Genomic DNA, 15254 nt, shown 5'->3' on the forward strand with positions numbered 1-15254 from the left:
TCTTACTGTTATTGTTTTACACACACACACACACACACACACGCGTGCTAACATTGCGGACTGACATGCCCACGTTGACCCCCCACAACCCCGCACCTTGTTGCCGCTTCCGTCTTTACCTGGAATTGAAATTTAATAGTCATTTCCTCTCCCGGGAAAATACCTTTTGGGCTTACGTAACGCAATGTCATGTGTGTGTGTGTGTGTGTGTGTGTGTGTGTGTGTGTGTGTGTGTGTGCAGGCTTTTGTAGCTGTCAACCTGCGCTAATATCCTCCCACGCAGCTCTCTTCCTCCTCGTCTGCTTCGAGCGCTGAGCTTTGAATAATGACTATCCAACACAGTACAGGCTGCTTTTATCTGCCTTTCAATGACTCTTTTTCTTTCCCACCCCCAAAAAGAAAACCTCCACTTGTCAGCGTGTTGACTGGAATCGAACGTTTTTTTTTTTGTTTTGTTTTTTGGCGTACAAGAAGCATCGACCTCCAGTAACAATTCTCCCCTTGGATTTAACGCAGATTGAATCAGGGTGGATCTTGCGTGAGAGGAAGAGGGGGGCGGTCGGTCGTTTCGCAATGCAGTCTGCTGAAAATGACGGAAAGCGCCACGCTACACAGCGTCTGGCCCTGTGGCCAATGTTGGAATTGCCGCGAAACGCTTTTTAAGATATTGAACACTCTAATGACGTCTAGCGCAGTGGTTCTTAACCTTGTTGGAGGTACCGAACCCTTCTTTAGTGGGCTTATTAGTGATTCCTAAAGCCCAAAAAAAGTCTGTGGGCTATAGAGCGTTTTCCGTTCGGGCTCCAGTACTCTGGAATGCCCTCCCGGTAACAGTTCGAGAAGCCACCTCAGTAGAAGCATTTAAGTCTCACCTTAAAACTCATTTGTATACTCTAGCCTTTAAATAGACCTCCTTTTTAGACCAGTTGATCTGCCGCTTCTTTTCTTTTTCTCCTCTGTCCCCCCCTCCCTTGTGGAGGGGATCCGGTCCGATGACCATGGGTGAAGTACTGGCTGTCCAGAGTCGGGACCCAGGATGGACCGCTCGCCTGTGTAGCGGTTGGGGACATCTCTACAATGCTGATCCGACTCTATTTGGGATGGTTTCCTGTGGACGGGACTCTCGCTGCTGTCTTGGATCCGCTTTGAACTGAACTCTCCCGGCTGTGTTGGATCCACTATGGATTGAACTTTCACAGTAGCATGTTAGACCCACTCGACATCCATTGCTTTCGGTCCCCTAGAGGGGCGGGGGGTTGCCCACATTTGAAGTCCTCTCCAAGGTTTCTCATAGTCAGCATTGTCACTGGCGTCCCACTGGATGTGAATTCTCCCTGCCCACTGGGTGTGAGTTTTCCTTGCCCTTATGTGGGTTCTTCCGAGGATGTTGTAGTCGTAATGATTTGTGCAGTCCTTTGAGACATTTGTGATTTGGGGCTATATAAATAAACATTGATTGAATGACTGATTGATAGTGAAAAATAAAATGTGTTTTATTTTTTTCAAATTCAAGACAAAGTTATATGTTTCCGGTAACACTTTAGTACGGGGAACATGTTCTAAAAAGACTTAATTTGGAGTTATTTGGACACTAAGGGAACATATTCTAAGTAATAAAGACTTAATTTTGAGTTATTTGGACACTAAGGGAACATATTCTAAGTAATAAAGACTTAATTTTGAGTTATTTGTCCAGGGTGTACCCTGCCTTCCGCCCGATTGTAGCTGAGATAGGCGCCAGCGCCCCCCGCGACCCCGAAAGGGAATAAGCGGTAGAAAATGGATGGATGGATGGTTAGGGTTAGGGTTATAATAAGGCCATGCCGAATAAGGCATTAATAAGTACTTAATAATGACTAGTTAGGAGCCAATATGTTACTACCGTATTTTTTGGAGTATAAGTCGCACCTGCCGAAAATGCATAATAAAGAAGGAAAAAAATATATAAAAGATGCGGGAACAGTCACACGGTGTTCATGTGTTTAAATGTGGATTTTGATGATCATGTTAATATGACAATACCTATAATTGACTATTGCGATGTTTTGTCCAACTTATTAAAAAGTGTCTTTTGACAAGTTTTTCAACAGGCCTCATCTTAATGCAAGATTATATTCATACCTGGGGACAAGTTGATTGGCAACACTAAATTGGCCCTAGTGTGTGAATGTGAGTGTGAATGTTGTCTGTTAATCTGTGTTGGCCCTGCGATGAGTTGGCGACTTGTCCAGAGTGTAGCCCGCCTTCCGCCCGATTGTAGCTGATATAGGCACCAGCGCCCCCCCCCCCACGACTCCAAAGGGAATAAGCGGTGGAAAATGAATGGATGGTTGGACTAAAAAAAAAAAAAGACGGATTCATATGTTTTTAGACACATTTACTTGGATAATTCTGGGAAATCCCTTTCTTTCTATTGTGTTGCTAGTGTTTTAGTGAGTTTAACAGTACCTGATAGTCGGAGGTGTACGCGTAATGTCTCGGGGAAGTTGACGGCAGCTTTACGGGAGGCACAAGCTCAGCTGATATCCGGTAAGAGGCGACTTTTTAACCACAATTTTCTCACCGAAACCTGCTGGTTGTCATTCGGTTGGGATCCATGTTTGCTCTGATCCATAGTAAAGTTTCACGTCTGTGAATTTTAAACAAGGAATCACCGTGTGTTTGTGTGGCTAAAGCAGGGGTAGGGAACCTGTGGCTCTTTTGATGACTGCATCCGGCTCTCAGGTAAATCTGAGCTGACATTTCTTGACACAATAAGTAATGAATAATTCCACTTGTAATCAGTGTTAAAAATAATGTTCAAAATATAAAACATTCTCATGCATTTTTAATTCATCCATCCGTTGTTTACCGCACCTGTTCAAGAAGTTGCGTTAATGGTAAGAAGTTATTTATTTATTATTGGTTAGTGTGCGGCTTGCCCTCCTGGGGGTTCTTCAGACCACCAAGCACCGACATGAGAGCCTGTTTCAGGGTTACAATATTGTTTTATTTTTCAGTAAGTCTCTCAGTTGCTTTCCAGCAATTGTCTTTTTCTCTTTCGTTCTCTCGCTCGCACTCTGGCTCCAGCCCCAACCCCGTCTATCCTCCTGGCTGCTGCTTATGACATAGCGACAGGTTATTAGAAAACAGGGCCCAGTCGGGCCATCTACACACATGTCGCTGATTTCGAGGCCGGTCCTGGCAACATCCCGCTTCGCTGCAGGCCCGCAGGCTACGCCCCCTCCACAGTTAGCTTCCGAATAACAATGTTATTACAAAGAATAAGAGACCTATTATACTCTATAAATGTTGGTCTTACTTAAAAATGCACGCATTTAGTTGTATTCAGTGTTAAAAAAAATATCCTATGGCTCTCACGGATTTTAAAATATTTGGCTTCTTGGCTCTCTCAGCCAGAAAGGTTCCCGACCCCTGGTCTAAAGGCTAAAACTTCCCAACTCCGTCTTTCTACTTTAACTTCTCCAATATTAAATGAACAAATTGCAAAAGATTCAGCAACACAGATGTCCAAATTACTGTGTAATTATGCCGTTAAAGCAGACGACTTTTAGCTGTGTGTGTGCGCAGCGCTCATATTCCTAACACGTCATCATTACGCGACGTTTTCAAGAAAAAAGTCCCGGGAAATTTAAAATCGCAATTTAGTAAACCAAAAAGGCCGTATTGGCATGTGTTGCAATGTTAATATTTCATCATTGATATAGAAACTATCAGACTGCGTGGTCAGTAGTGGGTTTCAGTAGGCCTTTAAAGGCACAGACCCTGGAAAGACGCGAGCCATCTTAAAATCAATGCAGCTCTGTTTTCAAATAACAAGCTGGAGGATCACAACCACAGCTCTTAATCTGCAGAGCCAGTGGTAAAAAAAAAAAAAAAAAAAAAATCTTAAACAAGTCGTCCATTCTCCTGCAAACATACGACAAAACCTTGCCTGTGTGCATTTAATCCACGAGCCGGAGAAGGAATATGAATTTTATTGAATTTGAAAGCAACCTTAAAACAACAAGCACTTGACGAAGAAAGCCTGTGGGTGTCGCTTTAAATACCTTCCCCACGGGGTCCATAATGTGCTGCAACGGCGGTGCATCCTGTAGATACATGATTAGAAAAGGCAATATGCTGTATCTATAAAATCCTGTTGGAAATATGACATTTTCACTTCAAGTACTCAAAGGACTAAATCTGTGTTGCTATTACTTGTGTCCATTTTGTCTTTTATTAGGCAATCACTTCACAGAAGGGTGCCGGTAATGTTGTGGTGCTAACACATGAGTACTATGCAATAACACTACTTGCATACATACTGCGATGAGGTGGCGACTTGTCCAGGGTGTACGACGCCTTCCGCCCCAATGCAGCTGAGCTAGGCTGCAGCACCACCCGCGACCCCAAAAGGGACAATCAATCAATCAATCAATCAATCAATCAATATTTACTTATATAGCCCTATATCACTAGTGTCTCAAAGAGCTGCACAAACCACTACGACATCCTCGGTAGGCCCAGCAGTAGAAAACGGATGGACTACTTACTTACATTGCAGATGCTACCGACAAATATAAAATGTAATATAAGACGACCGAACTTTCAAGACCCATCCATTTTTCCATTTTCTACCGCTTATTCCCTTTTTAGGGTCGCGGGGGGCGCTGGCGCCTATCTCAGCTACAATCGGGCGGAAGGCGGGGTACACCCTGGACAAGTCGCCACCTCATCGCAGGGCCAACACAGATAGACAGACAACAGTCACACACTAGGGCCAATTTAGTGTTGCCAATCAACCTATCCCCAGGTGCATGTCTTTGGAGGTGGGAGGGGCCTATCCCCAGGTGCATGTCTTTAAATAAAATATTTTCAAGTTTTTGTTAACTGCTTGAAAATGGGCGTCATATCTGTGCGTTTTTTCCACATCACTGAGTAATGTCTATGTGTGAGTGACGGGAAGATAAGCTCACAGGGAAGTCACTCATTGGAGGAGTGGTGTGGCGCCAACTGTTTGGTTGGCAAGCATAATCCTCTGGAACAAATATATAAAGGCGGACGTTTGACTGCTTAGTTTGCGTGTACACATCTGTAGACTTGGAATATAAGACGACCAGATTTTTCGAGACTTGACTGCTTGGTTTGCATGTATCCAAATCTCTAGATCGTGATTATGATTGTGATCGGGATGACCTGTCTTTTCCAAACTTATTGTAATTGTTTAGTTTGCATGCACACATCTCAAGACCACAAATATAAGACGGCCTGTCCTTACCAGACTTATGTGTTTGGTTTGCATGTATAAATCTATAGGACACAAACATAAGACAACCTGTATTTGCAAAACTTAATTGTTTGGTTTGTATGTACAAAGCTCTAGACCTCGAATATAAGACGGCCATACTTTTTGAAACTTGACTGCTTGGTTTATATGTTTAACTCTAGATTATGATTATAAGACAACCTTTATTTACTAGTCTTAATTGTTTGGTTTGCATGAACAAAACTCTAGACCTCGAATATAAGACGGCCAGACTTTTCGAGCTTTGACTGCTTAGTTTATATGTATAACTCTCTAGATCGTGATTATAAGACAACCTGTATTTGCAAGACTTAGCTGTTTGGTTTGCATGTCCAAAGCTCTAGACCTTGAATATAAGACGACCAGCCTTTTTGAGACTTGACTGCTTGGTTTGTATGTATAACTCTCTAGATTGTGATTGTAAGACGACAACATTTGCAAATCTTAACTGTTTGGTTTGCATGTACAAAGCTCTAGACCTCCAATATAAGACAACCAGCTTTTTCGAAACCTGACTGCTTGGTTTATATGTATAACTTTCTAAATTATGATTATAAGACAACCAATTATTTACTAGTCTTAACTGTTTGGTTTGCATGTACAAAGCTCTATACCTCGAATATAAGACGACGGGCCTTTTCAAGTCTTGACTGCTTAGTTTGTATTTATAACGCTCTAGATTGGGATTATAAGCCGACCTGTATTTACATGTCTCAACTGTTTGGTTTGCATGTACAAATCTCAAGACCTCGAATATAAGACAACCAGCCTCTTCGAGACTTGACTGCTTGGTTCGCATGTATACAAATCTCTAGATCGTGATTATAAGACAACCTGTATTTGCAAGACTTTACTGTTTGGTTTGCATGTCTAAAGATCTACACCTCGAATATATGACAACCAGCATTTTCGAGACTTGACTGCTTGGTTTGTGTGTATGATTATTATCATAAGACAACCTGTATTTGCAAGACTTAACTGTTTGGTTTGCATGTACAAAGCTCTACACCTCCAATATAAGACAACCAGCCTTTTTGAGACTTGACTGCTTGGTTTGTGTGTATGATTATTATCATAAGACAACCTGTATTTGCAAGACTTAACTGTTTGGTTTGCATGTACAAAGCTCTACACCTCCAATATAAGACAACCAGCCTTTTTGAGACTTGACTGCTTGGTTTGTATGTATAACTTTCTTGATTGTGATTGTAAGACGACAACATTTGCAAGACTTAACTGTTTGATTTGCATGTGCAAAGCTCTACATCTTGAATATAAGATGACCAAACTTTTCGAGCTTTGACTGCTTGGTTTGTATGTATATATCTCTAGATCGTGATTATAAGACACCTGTATTTACAAGTCTTAACTGTTTGGTTTGCATGTACAAAGCTCTAGATCTGGAATATAAGACGACCAGACTTTTCAAAACTTGACTGCTTGGTTTATATGTATGATTATTATTATAAGACAACCTGTATTTGCAAGACTTAACTGTTTGGTTTGCATGTACAAAGCTCTAGACCTCGAATATAAGACGACCAGCCTTTTTGAGACTTGACTGCTTGGTTTGTATGAATAACTCTAAATTGTGATTGTAAGATGACAACATTTGCAAGACTTGACTGCTTGGTTTTTATGTGTAACTCCCTAGATTATAATTATAAGATGACCTGTATTTGCAAGATTTAACTGTTTGGTTTGCATGTGAAAAGCTCTAGATCTTGAATATAAGACAACCAGACTTTTCGAGCTTTGACTGCTTGGTTTGTATGTATAAATATCTAGACTGTGATTGTAAGACAACATGTATTTACAAGTTTTAACTGTTTTGTTTGCATGTACAAAGCTCGAGACCACGAATATAAGATGACCAGACTTTTCAAGCTTTGACTGCTTGGTTTGCATGTATAAATCTGTAGATCGTGATTATAAGACAACCTGTATTTGCAAGACTTAACTGTTTGGTTTGCATGTACAAAGCGCTAGACCTCGAATATAAGACAGCCAGACTTTTCGAGCTTTGACTGCTTAGTTTGTATGTACAACTCTCTAAATCATGATTATAAGACAACCTGTGTTTGCAAGACTTAACTGTTTGGTTTGCATGTACAAACCTCTACACCTCGAATATAAGACGACCAGTCTTTTCGAAACTTGACTCCTTGGTTCCTTGGTTTGTATGTATAACTCTCTAGATCATGATTATAAGACAACCTGTTTTTGCAAGACTTCACTGTTTGGTTTGCATGTACAAACCTCTAGACCTCAAATATAAGACAACCAGACTTTTCGAGCATTGACTGCTTGGTTTGTATGTATATATTTCTAGATCGTGATTATAAGACAACCTGTATTTGCAAGACTTAACTGTTTGGTTTGCATGTACACAGCTCTAAACCTCGAATATAAGACAACCAGCCTTTTCGAGACTTGACTGCTTGGTTTATATGTATTATTCTTTAGATTATGATTATAAGACAACCTGTATTTACTAGTCTTAACTGTTTGGTTTGCATGAACAAAGCTCAAGACCTCGAATATAACACGGCCAGACTTTTCAAGACCAGCTTTTTTTTATGTATAACTCTATAGATTGTGATTCTAAAACAACCTCTATTTGCAAGACTTAACTGTTTGGTTTGCATGTACAAAGCTCTAGGCCTCGAATATAAGACGACCAGACTTTTCAAAACTTGACTGCTTGGTTTATATGTGTAACCCTTTAGATTATGATTATAACACAACCTGTATTTGCAAGACTTGACTGTTTGGTTTGCATGTACAAAGCGCTAGACCTCGAATATAAGACAGCCAGACTTTTCGAGCTTTGACTGCTTAGTTTGTATGTATAACTCTCTAGATTGTGATTATAAGACAACCTCTATTTGCAAGACTTAACTGTTTGGTTTGCATGTACAAAGCTCTAGACCTCAAATATATGACGACCAGCCTTTTCGAGACGTGACTGCTTGGTTTGTATGTATGATTATGATTATAAGACAACCTGTATTTGCAAGACTTCACAGTTTGCTTTGCATGTACAAAGCTCTACACCTTGAATATAAGATGACCAGCCTTTTCGAGACTTGACTGCTTGGTTTATTTGTTTAACTCTCTAGATCATGATTATAAGACAACCTGCATTTGCAAGACTTAACTGTTTGGTTAGCATGTATATATTTCTCTACAGTGTATATTAGACTACCTGTCTTTTCGAAACTCACTTTAACTGTTTGGTTTGCATGCACAAATCTCTAGAACACGAATATAAGACTGCTTGTCTTATCGAGACTCAACTGTTTGGTTTGCATTTACAAATCTGCAGACCACGAAAAAAACACGACCAGACTTTTCGAAACTTGACTGATTCTTTTGCATGTAGATATTTAAAGACAGCGGCTATAAGACAAACTGTCTTTTCGAAACTCATATTAACTGTTTGGTTTGCATGCACAAATCTCTACACCACGAATATAAGGCGATCAGACTTTTCGAAACTTGACTGATTGGTTTGCATGTAAATATTTTAAGACAGCGGATATAAGACAAACTGTCTTTTCCAAACTCACTGTAGCTGTTTGGTTGGCATGCGTAACTCTCTCGACCACAAGTATAAGACAGGCCGCCTTTTAAGACTTACCTGTTTGGGTTGTATGCACAAATTTCTCGACCACAAGTACAAGACTACCAGACTTTTTGAGACTTAACTGTTGGGTTTGCAATTAATGCATATTTAGACTGTGGATATAAGACAACCTGTCTTTTCCAAACCTTTTGTAACTGTTTGGTTTGCATGCACAAATCTCAAGACCACGAATATAAGACGGCCTGTCTTTTCCGACTTATCTGTTTGGTTTGCATGTATAAATCTCTAGGTCACAAATATAAGATGGCTTGTCATTTTGGGACTCAACTATTTGGTTTGCATGTACAAATCTCTAGATTACAAATATAAGACGACCAAACTTCTCGAAACTTGACTGATTGTTTGCATGTAAATAATTCAAGACAGCGGATATAAGACGGCCTGTTTTTTCCAAACTCATGTTAACTGTTTGGTTTGCATGCACAAATCTCTAGACCACGATTATATATGCAAGATTGGTTTGCATGTAAATATTTCAAGACAGCGGATATTCTTTTTACTCTTGTAAGGCAGCTACATGAAAATCCTCATAAGGAAGTGAAATGTGCACTAAAAGATGATGACGTGTCATGATGTGCAACTTTGTACTCATCACCAGTACTCCCTCTAACAGTGTTTTTCAACCACTGTGCCGCGGCACACTTGTATGCCGTGAGAAACAGTCTGGTGTATGGTTTGGGTTATTTGGGTTAAAATATTTTTTGCAAACCAGTAATTACAGTCTGCAAATTATTTGTTGTCATTTAGCGTCAGTGCTGTCTAGAGCTCGGCAGAGTAACCGTGTAATACTCTTCAATATCAACAGGTGGCAGCAGGTAGCTAATTGCTTTGTAGATGTCGGAATCAGCGGGAGGCAGAGTGAAGGTAAAAAGGTGTCTAATGCTTAAACAAAAAATAAACAAAAGGTGAGTGCCCCTAAAAAAAGGCAGTTAAGCTTAATGAAGGCTATGCAGAACAAAACTAAAACTGAACTGGCTACAAAGTAAACAAAAACAGAATCCTGGAGGACAGCAAAGACTTACTGTGGAGCAAAGACGTCGTCCATAATGTACATCTGAACATGACATGACAATCAACAATGTCCCCACAAAGAAGGATAAAAACAACTGAAATATTCTTGATTGCGAAATCAAAGTAGATGCGGTAAATATTGCTCAAAGGAAGACATGAAACTGCTACAGGAAAATACAAAAAAAAGAGGAAAAGCCATTAAAATAGGAGCATAAGACAAGAAGTAAAACACTACACACAGGAAAACAGCAGAAAAACTCAAAATAAGTCAGGGCTTGATGTGACAGGTGGTGACAGTACACCTACTTTGAGACAAGAGCTATAGTGATGCATGCTTCGTTATGGTCTAAAACAGGGGTCTCAAACTCAATTTACCTGGGGCCACTGAATGCAGTCTGGGTGAGGCTGGGCCGCAAAAAAAGATTTCCTAAAAATGTTTTTGCATAGTACTCAGCATGTCTAGTTGTATCATGAGGTTTCAAAATGTATCCCTTGTGCACGGCAACTTTCTGTGTGCAAATAAGACACGTCAGGGTGCCCCTGTGCTCAACAAAGAAATATTGCATCTCCCACTTTTTCTGGAATTGTCTTTGCTCATCACTAACCTTTCTCTTCACTTCAGGCTTTGAAAAAGACATGTTTGGGGTTGTGGAATATATTTGTATTTAGCCGACGCACGGAGAATATTGTTATTTCCGCAATGTGTGTCGTTCCGCTTTTCCTCCCTACAGCAACAGGGCGGTCGGCGGATAATAGCCGCGCAAAAAAGTGTTATCCGGCGTCATATAGAAATATATGTAGTGTTCATCGTGTGAGGCAATGCAAATAAAAAAAAAAAATAATAATAACAGTTTGAATTGGTCCAGGTTATCGGGGACTGTTATTACTGACGGACAGGTGTCGCGGTGTGACTGCGGCCATGCATGTAAGAAAGCCCTCGTCTCCATGGCAACGCCACTGTCGCTTTCAATCACTTGCCGCTTTTCCACTAATGCAGGGGTAGGCAACCCAGAACGTTGAAAGACCCATTTTGGACCCAAATAACAGAAAGCTGTCAAGCGCCATTCATATAAGACTTGCAGGCTGCACTAACATTAAACTTTCATATTAAGGTGGGGGCCGCAAAATAACATCTGAGATCACAGGTCTAAAGTCTACTGTCATGTTTTTTTTGTGTTTTTTTTTGTCCTGTCCAGCTTCTCAGGCAAACCATATAGTTGATGTAGATGCCTATATCGGCTGTTCAGATTTACTTTACAAAAGAGAAATGTAGGATACTTCTCTTGTTGCCTTATTTGAATTTGACTTCATTAAATGTATTTATATTATCATTTGGTGCAGCCGGGCCGGAGCAGGAGGGGATAGAAAGAGAGAGAGAAAAAAAAAGGAAGACAGAGGGGGGAATTGTGGGGATAAGAGGGGGATTAGACAGAGAGACAAAAACAACAACAGCAAACACAACAATAACAACAATAGAACAACACCAGCACGTACGATATGTACAAATATGTAGAGGTGGGTAGAGTAGCCAGAAATTGTACTCAAGTAAGAGTACTGTTACTTTAGAGATTTATTACTCAAGTAAAAGTAAGTAGTCACCCAAATAATTACTTGAGGAATCGTAAAAAGTATGTTGTGAAAAAACTACTCAAGTACTGAGTAACTGATGAGTAACCTGTTTGTTTAATGATTACGGCAACAAATAATGCACAAAACATAAAAAATAGCAACGAGCAAATTCAGAGCCAGGAATATCTCTTAAGCAACTAAAACAATAATATATTTTAAATAATAGTACATTAAAATAAAAATAAAAATTAAGGCACATTGAGCCACAATAACTTAACAGCACCATAGGCCCAATAGGCATTGATTGAAACTTTTATTAGTAGATTGCACAGTACAGTACATATTCCGTAAAATTGACCACTAAATGGTAACACCCCAATAAGTTTTTCAACGTTAATCATCCATCCATCCATCCATTTTCTACCGCTTATTCCCTTTCGGGGTCGTGGGGGGCGCTGGCGCCTATCTCAGCTACAATCGACGTTAATCAATTACTTAATAAATGACCAAGTCGAGGTGATGTACCATATATACATATACATACACACACATATCATATACACACACATATATCATATGTATATGTACAGTATATAATTTATATGTATTTATTTTGCCGTTTTTGTTGACTTGTTAAAGGTGTTTTAATGAATATACATGCATGTTTAACATATAGATTCCTATCTTTCATGAAGACAAGAATATAAGTTGGTGTATTACCTGATTCTGATGACTTGCATTGATTGGAATTAGACGGTATAGTGCTGACAACATCCACAATTTCAAATGGAGGAGAAAAAAAGTCCTCCTTCCTGTCTAATACCACAGGAAACTCGTTGGTTTTTGGCATCTTATTTGTCCAGCTTCCATATTCGTTTTCATACACTTTACAAGAAATACATTGGCGGCGAACTCCGTCGCTTGCTAGCTTGTTTGCTCTGGCTTTCGGAGACTCTTATTTTGTTAAAGCAGGCGCTATGGAGCGGCAATTTTATTGTGAAGACAGGAACTGTGCGATCAGTCTTTAGGCTTTTGACGGGAAGTACGGTTGAAATAAAAAGTGTCTTTTTTCCTTTACACTTTTGATTGATTGAAGCTTGTATTAGTAGAGTTCACAGTACAGTACATATTCCGTACAATTGACCACTAAATGGTAACACCCCAATAAGTTTTTCAACTTGTTTGAATCGGATTTTACGTGTGACGGTCATGTGACCGTCTGGCTCTGTTTGATTGGTCCAACGTCACCCGTGACTGCATGTGATTGGTGAAACGCAGGCAAGCGTATATCCTATTTTGAAAAACCAAAACAAACATTAATATATCGATTAAAAAAAAGTAGCGAGTAGCGAGCTTAATGTAGATAAATGGAGCGGAGTAAAGGTAGCGTTTCTTCTCTATAAATATACTCAAGTAAAAGTATGTTGCATAAAAACTACTCTTAGAAGTACAATTTATCCCAAAAGTTACTCAAGTAGATGTAACGGAGTAAATGTAGCGTGTTACTACCCACCTCTGCAAATATGATCGTAAAAGTGATAGCAAATAAGTAGTTAGCGAAATAAATAATAATATAGTAATGACAATGAGCATTTTTACACTAAAACTGGAGCAATACAAATACCAATAGAAAAAGCGCTATTGATCATGAACAAAACCAATAGTTTACCTCTATTACCAACAATAAAGTTGTTCAAATGCAACAATACGTACACATAATGATAGCTAGAAAGGTAATAAAAAAATAAAAAAGGAATACCGAAAGATGGACGGGAAGAGAGAGAGGCAACCTATATTAATCTTGTAGATTGTTATAGTAACAATGGGTTAAGCTTTGTCAATATGCCATGTGTTACCCAGTTTACCCTAGGGCAACAACGTTGATATATGTTTGATGAAACGTGATTATGTGCATGAATGTATGTATGTATGTATATGTACTTGTATACGGCGTGGCGCAGTGGGAGAGTGGCCGTGCGCAACCCGAGGGTCCCTGGTTCAAATCCCACCTAGTACCAACCTCGTCACGTCCGTTGTGTCCTGAGCAAGACACTTCACCCTTGCTCCTGATGGGTGCTGGTTGGCGCCTTGCATGGCAGCTCCCTCCATCAGTGTGTGAATGTGTGAATGTGGAAAGTGTCAAAGCGCTTTGAGTACCTTGAAGGTAGAAAAGCGCTATACAAGTACAACCCATTTATCATTTATATGAACAGAATGTGTATATGAATGTTTGTACAGTAAATGTATGTTTGTTTGCACAGTGAATGTATGTGTTTCGTTTTTTTTAATGATTTCTGCTGGTGGTGTGCCTCCGCATTTTTTCAACGCAAAAAATGTGCCTTGGCTCAAAAAAGGTTGGAAAAACACCGCTCTAACAAACCTGCAGGCCTGTTTTCACATCAAGACTGCAAGAGCTGCAAAATGTCACTTTGGACTAGACTTCTATTCTTCATCTGTCTTTTTCTCGCTGCATTTGACACCCCCACCCTCTCTGTATATATATTTATATATATATAAATATATATATAGCTATAAATGTGTGTGTGTGCACAACAGTCTCCAAGGAGCGCGTTAACCCTGGGGACCGGAGGCAAGGAGTAGCAGCTGGAGATGGACTCTCCCTCGGTTCCTGTCCCAATTAATTAGCATGGACAAAGATGTTTACACAAACACACGTCTGTCCCTTGCACACGGACTCCGACCTACACGGCAAGGTTTGTCACACCACGCATTGTTTGCTATTTAACTATTTCGTGATTTGTGTGTTTATTTTCCAACTAAATGCCTGCCAGGCATTCAGAGCCATGATGGACTGCAAATGTAAAAGGTGACAGGGTTTTATTTCACACATCCTGTAATTCTGTGCCCGCCATCTGCTTGAAAGCTGTTTTTAAAATCCCTATCACTGGATTATTGTGGTATTATTCACAATAGTGTAATTTTCTATATCACCATTTTAAATGCATGTCATTATTACTTACTGTACTGTATTTTATTAGCCTGTATCCAATACGATTTTAGTCATGGATGTTGTCAGCTGAACATCCTAACATCTTTTTGGCAAACAACAGTTAATCGGAGGGAGTGAACCATTTCATCCTGCTTGTTAAAATGGTTAACTTTTTAAAGGCCTACTGAAACCCACTACTACCGACCACGCAGTCGGATAGTTTATATATCAATGATGAAATATTAACATTGCAACACATGCCAATACAGCCTTTTTAGTTTACTAAATCACAATTTTAAATTTCCCGCAGTTTTTTCTGTTGAAAACGTTGCGGAATGATGATGTGTATGATGACGCGTGTTTGTGACGTTAATGGTTGGAGGGGACATATTAGCCCAAGTCGTATCTTTTCATCATGCAATTACGCATTATTTTGGACATCTGTGTTGCTGAATCTTTTGCAATTTGTTCGATTAATAATGGAGAAGTCAAAGTACAAAGATGGAGGTGGGAAGCTTTTAGCCTTTGGCCACACAAACCCGGCCGGTGTTTCCTTGTTTAAAATTCCCAAAGGTGAAGCTTTACTATGGATCAGAGCGGTCAAGCTACATGTTAACCGGCAGTTTTCGGTGAGAAAATTCTGGTAATAAGTCGCCTCTTACCGGAGATCAGCGGAGCTTCTGTCCTGCTGCAGCTTCGTGAGAGACTGGCGCCAACACACCCGTGGCCACACCCCTCCGACTATCAGGTACTATTTAAGTCACTAAAACACTAGCAACACAATAGAA

The 15254-nt window shown here is 39.9% G+C and overlaps 1 long non-coding RNA gene across 1 annotated transcript in view; it reads left to right on the forward strand.

The window, feature by feature from the left end:
* Positions 1-14734, forward strand: part of LOC133537353 (uncharacterized) — a 25197-nt gene extending 10463 nt beyond the window's left edge. The window contains exon 3 of the long non-coding RNA XR_009802672.1: positions 14073-14734. This is a non-coding gene — a long non-coding RNA (uncharacterized LOC133537353). The remainder of the gene's footprint in view (positions 1-14072) is intronic.
* The last annotated feature ends 520 nt before the right edge of the window (positions 14735-15254 follow it).

The sequence above is a fragment of the Nerophis ophidion genome, linkage group LG18 (assembly GCF_033978795.1).
Source record: "Nerophis ophidion isolate RoL-2023_Sa linkage group LG18, RoL_Noph_v1.0, whole genome shotgun sequence".
Lineage (NCBI taxonomy): Eukaryota > Metazoa > Chordata > Actinopteri > Syngnathiformes > Syngnathidae > Nerophis > Nerophis ophidion.